General features: G+C 36.2%; 1 protein-coding gene and 1 pseudogene across 22 annotated transcripts in view; one reads left to right on the top strand and one right to left on the bottom strand.

The window, feature by feature from the left end:
• The window catches only part of SLMAP (sarcolemma associated protein), a 189,761-nt gene that overhangs the window by 140,318 nt on the left and 30,429 nt on the right, over positions 1-19,014 (bottom strand). The window lies entirely within an intron of this gene.
• On the top strand, positions 11,266-13,212 carry LOC139437676 (pyruvate dehydrogenase E1 component subunit alpha, somatic form, mitochondrial pseudogene; annotated as a pseudogene).

Genomic DNA, 19,014 nt, shown 5'->3' with positions numbered 1-19,014 from the left:
TAAACCTACAACTGCACCTCCAAAAAGAGAATGGGGGTAGGGTGGGGATTACAGGAACTAAAGAAAATAAAGCCCTTACAGGATTTGAACATAATATAGATATTCCCATTTTTCTGCCACCACATGATTCATATGTTTAAACACAGTCTACTCTCAATATTCCTCATGACATCCACGGCTTCTCAGGATACAGAGATGTTATGAGTCAGGGTTCCCCAAGGAAACAACACACACACACACGGATATATATGTGTGTGTATGTATGCATGTATATAAATATGAGACTTACTATAGAAATTGGCTCATGCGACTGTGTGAACTGGCAAGTCTGAATTTCATAGGGTAAGCCATAACTTAGGAACTCTGATGAAAGTTTCAATGAATTTCCCATGAGAAGATGACTGGTTGATATATAGAGAGAAATTCTTTCCCACTGCTGAAATCATCAGTTCTTCCTTTAAGGCCAACAACTGACTGGATGAATGGACTTCTCTCATTACTGAAGGCAATCTCCTTGGTTGATTGTAGATAAAATCAGTCATAGATTCTATCAACTGACTAATGATTTAAATCTACAAAATAGCCTCACACTAACACTGAGGCCAGTGCTTGCTTGACCAAACAAATGGACACCATAACGTAGCCAAGTTGACACATGAACTTAACCATCAAAGTAGATACTACCCCCAGTGAAGAATCACTAATTCTTTTATAAACTGAAATTTAATAGTATAAATTATCTCATTCAAGTTCTACCTCCATTTATGGTTACATTCTTCCCTAGGAAACTTCTGGGATTGGTATTGAAGAGGTTATAAAATGTTCTTTTTAAAAAATTGTTGATTTCTTTCACTACTATGAAAGACAGCACCACTTATCCAGAACTCAGCTATCCAAAAATTCTGACCACATAGAACAAAGCCAAGCAGAGTTAACTGTTCAATATTGTCAAAAGGATATCAGGAATAATCACCACCAGCTCTTGCGTTTACCATGTGCTTAGATAAATTACTTTGCTTGCATTTTTCACTTATTCGTTACAACAATCTTTTGAGGTAAATGCTATAATTATTCCCATACTGTAGAGAAAGAAATTAGGACTCAGAAAGGTTAAGTTACCAAAGGGCCTCTCAGTTATTAATGAGAGATATACATTTTAAACTTTTTATCTTAACCATTCTGCTATATTATTTATGTTTGACATTTTTATATCCATTATCATTAATGTTTCTCCTAATCACTCTGTGAAATAGGAATGATTTTGTTCATTTTATAGATCGGTAAATTGAGACTAACATACAAGCCAAGTGACCTAGCTATATTCACAATAGAAATGATAAGGCAGTAATTAGGCCTTTGATTCCAAGTCATCAGGAAAAGTAAATTTTTTATTTCCTTCAGAAATTTAGTCACACTTGCTGCCACCTACTTGACATAACAAGTATAATAAATTTGTATTTCCTAGTTTCCATGGCCATGGCAGAGAAATGGCATTTGCTTAGGCAAGCAACTATGTATATAAGGTACTTTACACACATTACCTCATCCAAACTTCAGAACTCTATGAAATAAGCAATATCCCATATCCCACATTAACAGACAGGGTCAAGAGTTAAACCATATGCCCAGAGATTCCACAGAAAAAAAATGGCAGACAAGGCCTGTTAAGACTCTTCATAACTATGGCAAATTCCTTGAAAACTGGGATTAGTGATACTCCTTTTTTTTCTGTGATATTGCTAGTCCTTAATAAAACATCTGCTAAGTAAGGACCAAATAAATACTTAAAATAAATATTTTGTGAGTGCAGTATCTACAGCCCAGATTCATTCCATCTTTTACCCACAATTTCCTGAGCATTTTATGGACAAGAATTCTGCTAGCAGCCACTAACAATAAAATGAATTATATTACTATCAGCAGTCACTCAGAGAAAATGCAAAACAAGAGTAATGACAAATACTATCAGTAAAAATAACCACATAAAGCATTCAATATGTCACCAATTCCTAGGGATTCTGATCCAAAACAATCTCTCAATTTCATACCTTCTTTTCCTTCCTATTACTGTTTGTGTGTGTGTGTGTGCTTTCGATGCCATCAATTCATTTTATTTCTACATGAAGATGACCATTACTGTTAATTTAACCCAGACCCCTATTCTTTGCCAAGATGATGACTCTGATTCCACACTATCCACCCTCCACACTGATGCTCGTGTTGTCCTAAAATACAAACCTTGTTTCCTTCTACAAAAGGGCTGTTGACTCTCTGGCCCTCAAAATCAAGTCTGAAAGCTGTGAAAGCTTTCAAAGTCTTTCAAAATGTCCCAATCACCTTATCCAACCTGATCTTCCTCCACTCTTCCTAAAAGCATCATCCATTCTTCTTTTTTTTTTTTTTTTAAGATTTATTTATTTATTTAATTTCCCCCCCTCCCCTGGTTGTCTGTTCTTGGTGTCTATTTGCTGCGTCTTGTTTCTTTGTCCGCTTCTGTTGTCGTCAGCGGCACGGGAAGTGTGGGCGACGCCATTCCTGGGCAGGCTGCTCTTTCTTTTCACGCTGGGCGGCTTTCCTCACGGGCGCACTCCTTGCGCGTGGGGCTCCCCCACGCGGGGGACACCCTTGCGTGGCACGGCACTCCTTGCACGCATCAGCGCTGCGCATGGCCAGCTCCACACGGGTCAAGGAGGCCCGGGGTTTGAACCGCGGACCTCCCATATGGTAGACGGAAGCCCTAACCACTGGGCCAAAGTCCGTTTCCCCCATTCTTTTTTTTAAATTTTTATTTATTGCTCTCCCCTTCCCCCCCCCCCGCCCCGGTTGTCTGTTCTCTGTGTCCATTTGCTGCGTCTTCTCTGTCCACTTCTGTTGTTGTCAGCGGCACGGGAATCTGTGTTTCTTTTTGTTGCGTCATCTTGTTGTGTCAGCTCTCCATGTGTGCAGCGCCATTCTTGGGCAGGCTGCACTTTCTTTCGTGCTGGGCAGCTCTCCTTACGGGGCACATTTCTTGTGCGTGGGGCTCCCCTAGGCAGCGGACACCCCTGCCTGGCACGGCACTCCTTCTGCGCATCAGCACTGCACATGGGCCAGCTCCACATGGGTCAAGGAGGCCCAGAGTTTGAACCGCAGATCTCCCATGTGGTAGACGGACGCCCTAACCACTTGGCCAAGTCCAGTGCCCCATCATCCATTCTTTCTTACTTAACCACTAGCAGTTCACCAAACAAGCCCCAGACCTCCTGTGTATTTCCTTATGTTGTTTCTGGACCTGTCTAAACAACTACTCTTTCAGATAGCATTTCTCATTAAACAAACACCTTCCCTCAACTAAACAAGAGTCTCAAGACTTTATTCCAAGATAAGCAGATAACTCCCAAACTTTAATTTCTAAACCACATTTTGAACAGGACTACTGTCCCTCCCTCCCTTCCTTTCTTTCTTCCTTCCTTTTTTTTGAGGTACCAGATGCTAGAGATTAAACTCAGGACCTCATCTGTGAGAAGTCAGTGCTCAACCACTAAGCCACATCAGCGTCCCTAAGTTGGCTTTTTGTTTGTTTTGCTTCCTGTTTGTTTTTGTTTTTTCAGGAGACACCAGGAACTGAACCTGGGACCTCCCGTGTGGGAGGCAGGTGCTCAACTGCTTGAGCTACAGCCGCTCCACACTATCCCTTTCTTGACATTCTGCAACATACCTTCCATTTTGGAAAGCTCCAATAGGTACAAGTCATGAACCATTTCTTTTTTTTTTTTTTTTTTAATGTAGAGCCAATATGTGAAAACAATTCATACTTTAGAATGAAAGCTATTAAATTTTTATTTAACTTAAGATTGCCAAAACTATATTAAATCCAAATATTATGCTACATGGAACACAGCATATATTAAGTGTATGAATCCCAGATCAATTATCTACTAACCTGTGTGACCTTGAGCAAGTTACTTAACCTCTCTGAGTCTTTAGTTATATTTAAATAGAAGACAATATTAGTACCCACTTCAGTGTTGTAAAGTTTAAATGATGTAAAGCATTTAGCAGCTTTTGGAACTGCACAACAAATCATAGCTATTATTATTAACCCATAAAATATGCATAAATATGCAATCACTGATTATTTCTTCAAAGAATTTGTTCAAGGCTTTCCTTTACTGTTTAAAATTCTTAAAAGTAAAGTTCTTTGTCAGTTAAACAATGAACAGCTTATAGAGCTATAAATAGATCAGTAACACACAAACTCTAACACAGGTGTTAAAAATAGCACGCTACTACATACATTCATGTGAATATTTACCATATATAATCACAACCTGTGCACAGAAGGAAAGCAGCTAAGTCTTTATCTTACCATATAGGCAGGGGTTCTTAACAAGGGGTCCATGAGCTTGAATTTAATTTTTTTTAAAACCACATTATTCTTGTGGGGATGTGTTGGTGGAGGTATGATATTTATTAAATACTACTCAGTATAGTGTGGACTTAGTAAGGTGTTCACGGTTTTCACCTGACTGGCAAAGGGGCCCATGAAACACAAAAGGTTAAGAACCCCTTATATAGACTGAAAACCAATTATAAAAAATATGAAATACTGTGATATGGATCAGGGAACTCCCTCATTAAAGCCATATAAAAAACGAATTACTACCCAGCTATCATTATATGTAAATGCACTTAGAACATATTACATATTTTAGATGAGCAATCTATAGCTCAATTAACAGTGTGAGCCAATTTATGAAAAAATTAAGCTGAATGATACTTAGCACATGTCATGATTCCATTTCTAAACCAAGGCCCTACTATACTCCTGGTCCTGAGTGACAGGGCTGGAAACCTAGCCAAGTAATGGGATAATGTTCCTAGAAGGTCAAAACGAACTCTGTTCAAAGTTCAAAATGCTACTTGGGACACCCTATAAACTATTAGGGCAGGGGTGGGGGTGTTCCTATGACACCTGAATTTTCCATTCAAAAAAACATATATGGGAAGGGGCAAAGAAACACCTGACTCCAAAACGTCAAGTGACCTAAAAGTGGTCAAATCCATTTGGCAATGATTAAGACTTGGTTCTGGCACAATTGTGGGAAATCAGGTATTCTCATATACTGAGAAAGTATAAACTGACACAACCTTTTTGGAAAATGATTCAGTAATACCTATTGAATTTTAAATTTATAATATATACTTTAAAAAATACATAATATATATATTTTGATGACTGTGATATGTAATTATAATATTTAAAAGTTTATATATCACAGTTATCAGATGAATATCCCAGATAGACAGTGTAGCATACACTTATGAATTCCAAAAACAGATACTGGATTATGCATGTAAACTGGTCTGTACCTGGGCATGATTAAATTATGGCTAAAAAAAAAAAATTATGACTAGGGCTTTGATTGGGCCATGTCAATAGTCCCCTTGGTGGGTGGGGACTCACAGACAAAAGGCATGGCAAAGGAAAGAGTTGGAGTTTTTTGATGCTGGCTTTGATACTGGAGTTTTGCTGTTGGAGTTTTGATGCTGGAGTCTTGAGCTGGAGCCCCAGGAAATAAGCATACAGAGGAACTTGGTTGTGAGGAAAGAGAAGCAAGCCTTGGGAAGGGAGGAAACCTGAGCCTGGAGAAAAGCAAGCCCTGAGAAGAAAGGAACCCTGAGCCCAGAGAGAAGGAACACCTGGGAAGAGAGGAACCCAGGAAGCCTGAACCCGGGCAGACATCAGCAGCCATCTTGCACCAATACCTGGCAAAAGACTCTGGTGAGGGAAGTAACTTATACTTTATGGCCTGGTAACTGTAAGCTCCTACCCCAAATAAATACCCTTTATAAAAGCCAATAGATTTCTGGTATTTTGCATCAGCACCCCTTTGGCTGACTAAAACAGAAAGGGGATTTTTTGTGTGTGTGAAAAGAATATTACATAAAAACAATAGTCTAGAAGAATGTATACAAACTGTTCATAGTGCCCATATCAAAAAAAGAAATCTTAAAGAGTTTGAAATATATAGCTATAAAAGAGGCCACATCTCTCATATTATGGTCATTTGATGGAAAAGAGTGGAAGGAAGATGCAAAAGGAAAAGAAAAAAAAAGATGACAGGGAGACAAAATGAGAGACAAACATAGAAAAATAAAATATGCGAGAGAGAAAAGAGGCGAACATCAAGGAACATGAAAGAGGAAAGAAGCTCAATAAATTCAAAAGGGTTTGCACACCGGACTTCAGGAGTAAAATCCTTAAGAGTTTTCAACTACTCCTTTTTTTTTTAAAAAAAGATTTATTTATTTATTTAATTCCCCCCCCTCCCCTGGTTGTCTGTTCTTGGTGTCTATTTGCTGCATCTTGTTTCTTTGTCAACTACTCCTTAATAGTTCAACTACTCTTTTTTCTTTCAGAATACAGGACTGTTACATTTGGAATAGCCTCAGCAACTGACCAGGGCTCTTTACCTGGGGGTAATTCAAATCAAGGGCCTTGCTATAACTATAGTCCTTAGGATCCCTGCCCTTTACATAAACAATGTGGTAAAACTGAAAAAGCATAACTTCAACCTCACATCAAGGCACACATAGAACATTTGTACAGTAAAACAAGATTTCCTGAAAGATAGTATGGAGGAGATAAAAGAGAGGAGTAAAGAATGATACAAAGTTATTGGACAAAGCAACTTAGAAGGTTGTGGTTGTCTGTATGTGAGCAGGGAGCACTGTAATTTGGGGGTAAGGGGAGGCAAGGGGTTGCTCAGGAATTCAGCTTTAGACATGTTAAATTTGAGGTGTCTGTTAGACATCCAGATGAAATTGTTGAAAAGGCAGCTGAATATAAGGATTCTAGGGATCAGGGAGAAGTCTGGGCTTGAGATAGAAATTTGACTGTCATCAGCATATACACAAAATTTAAAGTCATGAAACAGGATGAGATCACCAAGAGAGCAAGCTCAGATAAACAAGAGACCCAAAGACAGAGCCTTGGGGCAGTCCAAATGTTAGCGGTCACGGAGATGAAGACTAAGCAAGGAAACTTCAAAGAATGGTCAGTGAAATAACAGTAAGAACCAAGAGAGAGTGGTGTATACTGGTGGCTACATATAAATGACCTTTTCTAAGAAGGTGGGAATATCAATTCTGTGAGATGACACTGATAGATCAAGGAAAATCAGGACCAAGACGTGACCACTGAAAACAGCCACCTGGAAGTCACTAGTGACTCTGAAAAAAACAGTAGTGGAAGATGAAAGCCTAACTGGAATGATTCAAAGAAAAATGCAAGGAGAGGAATGAATGTTTTAAAGAGTTTTGCTCTAAAGTGAAGCAAAGAAATGAACAGTAGCTAGAAAGGAAAGTGGGGTGAAGAGAATTTTTTTAAGAGAAAAAGTGTACTGTTTTATAAACTAAGAAGAATGATCCAGTAAGAAAAAGCAACACTTGGTACAAACCTGAGGATTCAAAGGCTTCCTGGAAAAGCTGTCCCATGCTGAGTCATAAAGGCTAAGTAAGAGTGAGCCCGGATAAGGGAGGGAACTGGAACAACCATGAGTAAAGAGAGGCAAATTAAAAGCATAGTGTGCAGGGCAGGGACTGACACGTGAAGTACAAGACTAAGAATGATTAAAGATGAGGCTAGTGAAGTGATAGACTTAACTACTATAGGGTTTAAACAGAGAAGTACTGAAATCAAACTTACATTTCATATAGGGAAGAAATGGGCTAGAAGGACACTGTACTAGAGGGAGTAAAACCAGTTATGAGGCTGTTGAAATAAATAAATAATAAGATCCTGAACTAGGACAATGCTAGAAGTAGCAAAAGGGGTTTAGTGACAAATCTTGAACGCACGGTGTTGAAAGCAGTAGTTTCTAGTCTGGGCTACTGAGCAGATGGATAATGCCATGACTTGTGATTGGAAATATTGAGAAGGGGGTGGTGGTGAATGATAAATTTTAATTTGGGCTATGTTGTTTTAGAGTCTCTATAGGACATCCAAGAGAGTAAATGTATACAGGCAATTATGTAGGAAGCACAGACCCCAGGACTCAAGATACAGATCTGAGAGATATCAACATTTGAGTAGTCTTTAAAATTATAAAATATGAGATGATCCAAAAGTAACATCTGAAGTGAAATTAGTGGAGGAAATGCTTGAAGAATTTCAGATAGCATAGTTAGAAAGGTACAAGGCAAATCAGGAAAAATAGCATCCAAGAGGCCAGGGAAACAGCCAATGAGTAAAAATTTCTATCAGAATAAAAGAGAAGCTGTAGTAACCTGAATAAGCTGGCAGAACTTACAAGAAGAAATCAAGAGAAGTCACATCACATAACAGCTTGGATTCTGTTGCATTTTTTAAAATTAGTAGACCCTATAGGAACTTCTCTTTCTTAGATCAAAAAGTAGTCAAGCCAATCTGAGTGGAATAGACTAAAGGAGCCAGAGTTGTACAACTACATATAACAGAAGATTATTTTCAGTTGCTCTATAGCCAAAAAAATCCTGGTGCTATATATTTTAAATAAACCAAAAATTGTTGGCAAGCACAATAAAATGAAGAAGAAAATGTTTTACTTATTATTATTCCTGACTTATTGTTACATATTATCTTACAAACCAGTATAAAAATCTTACAACCTTGTGTAATAAGGGAAAACAGTTAAGCATTCTATATAGTGGATGGATGATATAGTAACCAATAGTGCTAGTATTATTAAAATATTAGTATTATTAAAATATAAAATATATGTAGATAATAAAAATATTATTCTAATATAATACAAAATTATCAGAAATGGAGAAAATCTTTAATGTTGAAAAAGATGATTTGAAAAATATAAGGGGAAATAAACAGCAAGGATCAATTTCTATTTCTTGCTTTTAGTTCTATTTTATTACTTATTTTGCAGACAATTTGTCAACCTAAAAATCATTTATTCATGGATGACTATACTGTACAAACGGAATAACTCACAAGTATTTGGTCCTACCTATACCAAGGAACTCCACAAAGAACAGGAAACACATTATCAGAGGTACGCCTTTTAACACAAAGTCAGTGAGGAGTAAAAAGGATAAGACAAAATTATTTACTTGAAATAGGGAGGAAATAGGGAGTGGTGAGCACTCTCAAGGTGTGAGTCAGTAGATTAAAGAAAAACTGGATCCAGGATTTAGCTAAAGCTGGAAAAGCAGGATTTAGAACACAGCAGAGCAAAGAAACAGGCAGCTCCCAGGGCCAGAAAGAAAAAAAAAAGCTGTTGGGTTATTGCCTATAGAATTTGGGTGAGTCACAGAGACTCAGACAGTGGAGAGGAAAGCACTACAAGAGACAACTTTAGCACATGGGAAAAATCTGTAGTTGTTTTCTTATCTTTTGGTTTACTCCCTCATTATCAATTTACTACCATTTCACTTACATTCAAGGAAGCTCAAATGAAAAGTTACTTCAGAATCTTACTACTCCCAAGAAAATGACAGCCTTTGCTACACTGCTTTGTACTTGGACTAGCTAATTAACATACAATGCTAACATCACTACCAAAATCTTTTGAGCACTGGACATTTTGGTTTTACTAATTTAACATAAAATATTTATTTCCATAGTTACTAACAAGGATGAAAGTCTACTTATTACACATTTTCATCCTGAATGAACTACTTGATACCTTGGCCTATTTATCTACAATAATCTTAATTGCCTTCTTTTATATTGGAAAGGGCAATTTATGTTATATTTATTCATTTTCCTATCATGATGAAAACAAATCATTGCTCATTTTGCTTTTAGTCATTTTTCATGGAACCAAAGTTTTCAATGTTTATTTAGACGCAAATTGATTTGATTTGCCTCCGTTTGGTTTTAGGCTCCAGTAGTTGTTAATCTATCAATAAATCCTGAATTGGTTTCCATTTTCCTCCATCATACGGCATGTCTTAGAACTTTCATTTGCCTGTTCCAATCATTTAACTGTATGTTTCTTCTCAACTACAGTGGCTATCATACATTCTTTAAAAGAAACATCTCTGTGGTTAAATAATGATATAACTTTTTAATGCATTCAAGCAATTCCACTCCATGAGAAATGAAAGACAAAAAGACTTGTACACAAATGTTCACAGCAGCATTGTTGAGAACAAACAAAATTTGAAAGCAATCCAAATGTCCATCAATCACTGAATGAAGAAACAAAATATGGTATATTAGCAATAAAAATGAACAGACTATTGATATATTCTATAGCATGGATGAACCTCAAAAACATGATGGTAATCAAAGAAGCCAGACGCAAAAGTCTACTTATTGTATGATTTCATTTATTTGAAATTTCTAAAAAATGCAAATCTATAGAGACAGAAGACAGACAGATCAATGGTTACCTAAGACTGGAGTGGGAGCGAGGACTGACTGCAAATGGGCACAAGGGAATTTTGGGGCCGGGGAAATGTTTTACAGCTGGACTGTGGTGCTGGTTGCAAAGTGTATAAACTTACTAAAAATCACTGGCTACAAGTAAATTCAACTTACACTTACAGTGGGTGGATTTTATGGAATGTAAATTATGCCTCAACAATTTTTTTAAAAATAATGAATAGAGGAAGGATAAAAAGAGCAATATATAAATATACACATACATTAAATAATCTTGAAATATCAAAAGCTAAGGGATTCAAAGGGATTCAGCACTTACAAGGGTGCCACAAGAGAAACCTTTTCACAAGATGGTGATGAAGTATAAATTGGCACAACCTGTTTGGAAAGCAGTTTGGCAATGTGTACCAAAGGAGCTTTTAAAATGTGCCCTTTGATCCACATCTGAAAAAACACCTTAAGGAAGTAGTAAGAAATATGAATAAATGTATATATATATATATATATATATATATATATATATATATATATATATATTCAGCAAAGCATGATTTATAATAGTTTAAAAATGGAAACTATATAAATTTTCAACAGAAGAATTAATGAAATTATAGTCTATCCATAAATATTATGCCTTGTAAAATGTTTGTGGCACTGGATTATATACTTGAAAGTGACTAAAATGGAAAATTTTATGTTGTGCATATATTACCATAGTAAAAAAAAAAAAAAAAGTTTGAGGGCCCACAGCCATGTCGTCTCCATTGCAGGCATCACTCTCCAGAGACTGAGGTGCCAAGCCCATTCAGAGTGCTTAAAGGAGACTCAGACTGCCAAGACCAAGCATTTTGGGCAAATGGTAGTCACAGGGCTGTCACTAGCCACAGTCCATAAGGAATATGCTCGCTGTTATCTACTGCATGCTGTGGGGAGTTGCCCAGAAGCCACTAGGAGAGTGCTAGTACCATTCTGTAACTTTGCAAATGATGCTACATTTGAAATTAAGAATTGTGATCTTCGCAGGTTGTAAGAGGGCCCTCCGGTCACAAAAGTGCCCAGCAGGGAGGATGGACTCAAATACTACAGGATGATGAGGACTGTGAAATGGAATTAATGACAGATCACCTATATAAACAGAAAATTATGCATGGTTTCTGTCATATATGTTAGGGTCAGGAAACTTGGTGTATGGGACTTGAGGCCACTATAAATCCCATGGATGATCTCATCACAGCCTCTTGAGCTCATGGCTTTGGTTTTACTTGTGGACATTCTATCTCAGATATGCTTGCAGAGCTTACAGAAAGAAGAGACTGTGCTAAAGGAAAAGGAGGATCAAAACATACATATGTCAAGAATTTCTGGGAAACGGACTTTGGCCCAGTGGTTAGGGCGTCCGTCTACCATATGGGAGGTCCGCGGTTCAAACCCCGGGCCTCCTTGACCCGTGTGGAGCTGGCCATGCGCAGTGCTGATGCGCGCAAGGAGTGCCGTGCCACGCAAGGGTGTCCCCCGCGTAGGGGAGCCCCACGCGCAAGGAGTGCGCCCGTGAGGAGAGCCGCCCAGCGTGAAAAGAAAGTGCAGCCTGCCCAGGAATGGCGCCGCCCACACTTCCCGTACAGCTGACGACAACAGAAGCGGACAAAAAAAAAAAACAAGACGCAGCAAATGGACACCAAGAACAGACAACCAGGGGAGGGGGGGAAATTAAATAAATAAATAAACCTTTAAAAAAAAAAAAAAAAAAAGAATTTCTATGGGAGCAATGGCATTGGAATTCAGGTGAACCTGGGAGCTGTTAATACTCTGGAAAAGATAAGATCTGTTTGACTTTATATATTTTTTCTTTTTTTAAAAAGACTTATTTATTTATTTCTCTCCCCTTCCCCGCCCCCGCCCCAGTTGTCTGCTCTCTCTGCCCATTCGTTGTGTGTTCTTCTGTGTCCACTTCTATTCTTGTCAGCAGCACCGGCAATCTGCCTCTCTTTTCGTTGTGTCATCTTGCTGCATCAGCTCTCCATGACTGCGGCACCATTCCTGGGCAGGCTGTACTTTTTTCACGCTGGGTGGCTTTCCTTACAGGGGGTACTCCTTGTGCGTGGGGCTCCCCTATGCAGGGAACACCCCTGCGTGGCATGGCACTCCTTGCACACACTAGCACTGTGCGTGGGCCAGCTCATCACACGGGTGAGGAGGCCTGGGTTTGAATCTTGGACCTCCCATGTGGTAGGCGGACATCCTATCCATTAGGCCAAATCCGCTTCCCTGACTTTATATCTTGATGGTGCTGCTAATGGGTGTCAAATATTTGAAACTTTCAATATGGCAGCTTTGTGGATATTACCTTACATCTTTACCTGTGAGAATAACCACCATGGATGTTCCCATTCATTCAGAAAGGAGCAGCTAGCACTGATTATTAAAAGTGAAGTAATTTTATTATTGGGCTATAGGTAGCTCTATGTGTCCAGGAGACAACAAAGTTTGCAGATTCCTATTGTCAATCTGGAAAGAGGCCCATACTGATAGAGCTGCAGACTTACTGTTATCATGGACATAAGTATCCTAGAGTCAGTTATCATACATGAGAAGAAAAGTAAGAACTGAGAAATAAGAATGACACTACTATGTTTCTCAAAGATAGAATGGTAAATGGCAATCTTGCAAGTGTTGAAGGATTAGAGGAAACACTTGAAGTGAGGAAAGAAACCGAGGATGCTCCCCAGTTTACTACAGGTGATCTTGAACCACCTACAGAAGAATTAGACCATCACATCTACAACAGTGATCCACCTTTTGAAATTTATGGTACAAATCAGTAGATCAAGTTTAAATCCCTCATTTAAACAAAGACTGTAAACATATTATGATGCCTTCAATGGAACATTGATAGTCAACTTTAAGAAACTGTATTCTTAACTTTGGGAAGGAGTAATAAAACCCATTTTTTAAAAATGTTTGTGAATGTGTTTTTGCTATGATATAAAGTTAGGTACAAATTTGAAAAAAAAAATTTAGTGGGTACCAAAAAAGTCCAGTGGTGTAGTGAAAAGCACCCCCCCCAAAGTCCCATGGCTACTCAATTCTCCTCCACAGAAACAAATACGTTACCAGTCTATAATACAGAAAAAGTGGAAATGTTTCACTGAAACAAACAGAAAGAAGCCAACTCAAGCATGTTTACAGAAAAGCTCTTTTGTAAACTCAAAACTTCTCTAATAAAAAAATATATTAAAAAAAAAAGGAAAATCTCAACTAAATTCTTAGATTCAAAAAGAAAAAAGAAAAAACAAAAAACATGTAGGGAGAAATATAAGCACTATGTAATTAATAGAACCCAAGTATCAGAAGACACAGAACATAAAATACATGAGGAATTTGGAGACATCTGGAAGCAGAAAGAGTTAAATCTCTCAGAAAATAAAATAAGAATATTTGAAAAGAAAGATAAGAATTCTCTCACATATATGCTTATGCAAACAACTTATACTAAAATAAAATTTAATCCCTAAAGCAAGTAAAGCTCTCCTTGGCAGTCACAAAGCTATCTCAGGCTGGTTTTAGGTACCACTATTTCTCTACTGTTACGGGAATTTGTTAGGTATGGTTGTGATGGTAGTACAACATTGTGAACACAGTTAACAGGACCAAAATATATATCTGAATGTAATAAGGGAAAATGTTAGATTGTATATACAGTAACAATAAAATTTTTTTTAAAAAATCCACAGAACTTACCTATGCTAAGTTAAACCATGGACTATAGTTAATAGTACAATTATAAATTTGAGCTATCATCAATTTGCAAAAAATCTTCCACATCAATGCAAGTTGTGGGATGTGAGGATCCTGTATTTTATGTATGATTTTTCTGTAAACCTACAACTTCTCTAATAAGGGAAGAAAATAGGCGGAAAAAAGACAATAACAAACGTTGTCCATGAAGTAGAGAAACTGAATCCTCATACACTGGTGGTGAGAATGTAAAATGGCACTGTCCCTTTAGGAGTTTCACAGTTCCTCAGAAAGTTAAACATAAGAGTTACCATATGACCCAACAATTCCATACCTAAGTATTTTACTTTTAAGAGAACTGAAAACATACGTCTGCACAAAAATTTGTATGCAATGTTCATAGTAGCATTATTCATAACAGCCAAACTATCAAAACAGTCCAAATGTCCATCAACTGATGGATAAACAAAATGTGGTATATATCCACACAGTGGAGTACTATTTGGCAATAAAATAGAATGAAGTACTAATACATGCTACAGCACTGATGAACCTTGAAAACATTATGCTAAATGAAAAAAGTCACACAAAAAGGTCACATGCTATGTGATTCCATTTGCACGAAATGTCTAAAATAGGAAAATCTAGAGGCAGAAAGTAGAGGCTTAGTTGCACAGTTTTGTGAATATACTAAAAATCACTAAAATGTATACTTTTTTAAAAATTAAAAATATGCCAAAAGATGGTTAAGAATTCATGATAAAGCTATAAATTTGGAAATAAAGTGCTCAGAAGTGGTAGGTTAAGACTATAAGCATGTGAATTTTGAGAGAGAGTCAGGAGGAAGGAAAGACAAAGGATAAAGACAGAGACTGTGGAAACCACAGACAATGGATGGGAAGAGACAAGGATGGAGATGTTAAAACTGTCATAAAATTCAAGGGAAAAAAGTACAGTGTCATGCAAACAAAAGTTTGAAAAGTTCTATTAAAATGCATATTGAGAAAAAGAGCAAAGTGAATTCCAAAGTAGGAAGAGAACAAAAAGAACACCACCAGGTATGGATGTGGCTTGAGCAGTTGAGCACCTGCTTTCCATACGTGAGGTCCTGGGTTTGGTCCCCAGTGCCTCCTAAAAAATAAGAATTACAAAAAAAAAACAATAAGCAAACAAATGAAAAAAACAAATCGGGAGAACTGACATGGCTCAGTGGTTGAATACCAGCTTCCCACAGATGAGATCCGGGTTCAATCTCAGGCCCCCAGTATCTCAAATAAATAAATAATCACAGAAATAAAATCATTCAATAATTCATCTAAGAGGTTCCATAGTGACTTAAAAAAATAATTTTAATGAAAGTTCATCTGTGAGTAAAGAACCAAGCTGAAAAGGTACATATATGATATGAATCGAAGGAGACATGGGTAGATTTCACCAATGCAGAACACTAGTAATTGGGGACAAAAATGACATTTAACCAGAATATCTGAAAAGCACTGAGAATATATGAAAGCACTGTTTTTGCACAGCAAATTTATAAGATGAGATGAACTATGTTAGATTCTGTATCAATAAATCAAAAGCACTTCCAGTTGACCTAAATAGGCTGCAGTGATGATGAAAGATGAATGATGGCACACTGTATATGAGAATGTTAGCTCCATGGGAGCAGGGACTTTGTTATGTTCACCTAGAACACTGCTTGGCACAGAAAGTGCTCAATAATGTTGGCAATATGTATCAATAGCACTTTGCAATCTGTAAAATACTGTGAATGCATTTAAGATTTCACATGTAAATTAAGAGCATGTAAATTTTAATGGATGAGAGAGTCATAGAGATGTAAAACTAGAATATCGGGTAAAAAAGAATTTCTTCCAAAATATATTGACATAAGAAGTCTACACAACTTACTCATATTGTTGAAGTGCTTCAACATATTAACACATTTCCTTGTATACTTTTAGTATAATAAAAAAAGCCCATACACTTCTAAAGAGTTCACTATTTAAATGGCATAAATAACTATATACCCTGAGAATTTATCATGATCCTATTAAAGGAATATAAATAGAGAAGATAAAATCATAGAAGATACGATTTACATAAAATGTAAGACAAAACCAATATCTAACAGATTCAAGGAGAAAATTCCAAATTTAACAGTTAAAACTTATTCATTATTAGCTAAACTTAGAACAATGAATGCAGAAACAAATAAGACAAAATCCCCCACCTCGAAGGAATTCAGTCTAATAAAATAGACAAGAAAAAACTACCATGTAGTGACAGATGTTATTGCAGTTCTAATAAAGACTGATTCAATTAATTTACTTATAAATTTACATGAAGAAAAAAAGACACTGATCTTATTTTAAACTATTAGTAATGTATAAGAAATTTCTATATCAAAAAATGATTTCAAGAACATCAAAACAAAAGGTGTTTTATATAAAACTATCAGAAACAGGTTCCATTTCATGTTTAATCAACTGTTATAAAATTTTCTGCTTTAAATCAATGTATCCTATTGTTAGAATGATGATAAATGTCCCTAATTAGTTCATTTCACCTCATTTTCTCTTTAAGCAAGATAAATGCAAGGAATAAACATGTAATTAAAGCTGTAGCTCAAATTCAACAATTCCCTTTGAACACAGCAAAAAGACAAACTACTATAATTCCCCATTATACTTCTCACATCTGAATACTATTTTAGATCCTTTGCTATTAAGGACTTTATTTGAATAATATATCCAAAAAACTTAAAATAAAATGCTGCTTCAGCTTCTACTAACAAACAGACAAGTCTTTACATGATTCACTTCCACTCTAAAGTTTAGCAAAAGATATAAATTGGTTCAAATCTGAGAGATCTCTACTACTCACCAAAGTTACAATTTCTGAGTACTTAACTCCGACCCAATTTAGATGATGTACAAATAAGTTTAGCAATTTAGAATTTTCTGCTGGTACAAAAGAACAAAGAGTTCATTTGATAGTTTTTTTTTTTTTAATTAAATTGAAAATACTGAAATGTACTTCAAAAAGGACAGTTATATGTTGGAAAATTATTCATACCTTAAATTTCTTTTCATTCTCAAACGAACTGGTTTTCACGATTCTGAGAAACTTACATTCTGTTTCAGGCATGTTATCTTAATAGCAGAGCCGTACTTACAACAAGGAAGTGACAGAGCAGATTCTGGGTTTTGACATACATGCTTTACAATAAAAAACATTGTGTAAGTAAAAGGGTACTAAGGTTTAGAAATACAACATATGCTATATAAAACGACAAATTTTTAAAAATAAGACTGCTGCTATATACTTATACTTGGCTAAATTTCATAAAAAGTCATTCCTCTAATCTCCTTTTCCCCCATTCTCCTTCCCCAAGTAAGTATTTCCATCCTAGAACTCATAAAATGTATTTGAAATATATAATTCTGTATACCTTTATTATCTTTATATTCATGGATAAAATTATCTGAGATTGGAAGTATTTTATTTGACCCATTTACTCCAAAGGGCCTTAAAAATACTTTTGAATTAAATTTAGATTAAAATTGTAATACTGCACCTATGTTTAAAATTTACCTAATTTCTAATTACCTAGTTTATAAAACACTTCCACACACAGGAGCTCATTTTCTATGGTATATATTCTGAAATTACTAGTATTAAATGTTTAATAATTCCTTGATATTTCATTTTCACTTAATGTTGAAAATACTATTTAATAAGTAGTCATATATTCAGCACCTACCATAAAAGAATGCAAAACTAGAAAACTATTATAAAATTATACAAAAAGAAAATGTGACCAAAGTAACCTAAAATTAAGTAATAGGATTTGATGATACACAAAACATATTTCTCAATATAAAAAGACTAAGATTTTATCATGATGTTTCACTTTTTTTTTAAACCTTGATTTTTATCTTCCTATAACCCTCTTAAAAGTTAGACATTTATCAGGATGGATACTAAGACATTTAATCCTTTTGTTGAATGTTAAGAACTATGATAAAAATTCTAATTTTGGCCAAATGGAAAATAATTATCAGTCATTCCCAGATTATAGATTAAGCAGTCCCCAGGAAGGCTCTCTCATACACATGCTTTGGATCTAGTAAGAGCTGTATATACATCTAATTATAGAAATACACATTTATACACATACACATACATATACAAATTTTGCATAGAATTTATTTTTTTCTACCAACAGAAATGGAAAGGTTTAAGTTCCTAGCTAAAAAATTGAAACACCAAAAAATTATTAGGGAATATCATCTATGGCTACTGAATTTCTAGTTCGTGAATTATAAATTATAGAGTTTTAAAGTTCCTGTATAATTTTTGACATCCATGACTCATGCCCCATTTGCACAAATTATATTTAACTCAGTAAGATTTCAACTTACATTTAACAGTCTATTGAGAAGTCAATCTGGACTAGGAGTGCCTGGCTTACATGGCTTTCTCATTTTTTCACATATTCATGTGGGGAACCATCACAGACTCCTAAGGAGTAGCAACCATTGAAACTAGGGGAAAATAAATTACCACAGAAGTTTACAAACACTGACATACCCTTCATATGGAACTGCCCTAATTATCTGTGTTCACTCATAGTCAAGCTCTTCAGAGCTGTCACATAAGTTACTGCCTTCTTAACCCAGTGCTAGTGAGCTTATATACTCACCACTCTATTAGTCCTTGAGACTGATGAGACCCCATCTTCCAAATTGAAGGACTACTTTCAGCCCGTATAAAGTGATGAGAGTTATTACCAACTGCCTTCTGAAAAACTCTCCCGATCTGAGATGACGGCTAAGGGGTGTGGAGTGTTTCTTTTTGGAGTAATGAAATTGACCTAAAATTTTTTGTGGTGATGAATGCACAAC

This window comes from Dasypus novemcinctus, chromosome 26 (genome assembly GCF_030445035.2).
Source record: "Dasypus novemcinctus isolate mDasNov1 chromosome 26, mDasNov1.1.hap2, whole genome shotgun sequence".
NCBI classification, from domain to species: Eukaryota; Metazoa; Chordata; class Mammalia; order Cingulata; family Dasypodidae; genus Dasypus; species Dasypus novemcinctus.
This window is presented reverse-complemented; position numbering and strand designations above follow the sequence as displayed.